A 1,041-nucleotide genomic window follows, 5' to 3' on the forward strand; every position below is an offset into this window, starting at 1 on the left:
CTCCTTTCGTGACGAATTTTACTCAGCATAATGTCCTCAAGATTAACCCATGTTTTGTGGTAGCTTTCAGCTTCCTTGTTATTCTTCAAGGCAACATAATATTCCATTATGTATATGCATCAATGTTTGTTTATCCATTCTTCCATTGATTGGTAGTTAGGCTGTCTCCATCTTTTTGCTATTGGTACTTAGGCTGTCTCCATTTTTTTGCTATCGTAAATAGTCCTGTTATGCACATTATTATGCATATATCTACTTGTATTATGGCTCATACTTCTTTTGAATACATACCAAGTAGAGGAAGTGTTATTGACTCTTGGTCATATGTGACATCTTGAAGTGGTTGGACATTGACCATTTCTTTTTGGTACAGTGACTCTGTGTATTTCTTCCATCTTCTTTTGATGCTTTTTGCATGATTCAAAGTTTTGTCCATAAAATCCTACAATATTTCAAGTGGAGGCTTGAATTTTTCTTCAGTTTTTTTTAGGTTGAGAAATGCTGAACATGTCCTTCCCTTTTGGATTTCTAACTCTAGGTCTTTGGACATTTATTTATTATATTTGACTTTGTCTTCTCAAACTGGCCTTAGAAATTTTCTTTTCAGCTTTTGCATCTCTTCACTTCTGCCATTTGTTTTAACATCTTTATGCTAAAGATCAAGTTTCAGAGTCACTTCTGATATGCATTTTGAACTTCCCTTCTTTCTTGTTTTCTTAATGACCTTTCTTCCTGTATGATGTTCTTCTTGTCATCCCAGAACTCTTCTGATGTTCTGTCATTAGTTTCTAATGTTCCAAATCTGTTGTTCTGATATTCTTTAAATTCACGTGGGTTATATTCAAGGTACTACTTTGGCTCTCATGGACTTGTTTTAATTTTCTCCAGATTAAGTCAAAATTTACCTACCAACTCTTGATGGTCTGTTCCATATTCTGCCCTTGGTCTTGTATTTGCTGATTATATGGAGTTTTTGCCATCGTCTGTTTCCACAGATGTAGTCAATTTCATTTTTAGGGATTCCACTCTCTACTCAGCTGG

The sequence above is a fragment of the Chrysochloris asiatica genome, unplaced genomic scaffold (genome assembly GCF_000296735.1).
Source record: "Chrysochloris asiatica unplaced genomic scaffold, ChrAsi1.0 scaffold00697, whole genome shotgun sequence".
Lineage (NCBI taxonomy): Eukaryota > Metazoa > Chordata > Mammalia > Afrosoricida > Chrysochloridae > Chrysochloris > Chrysochloris asiatica.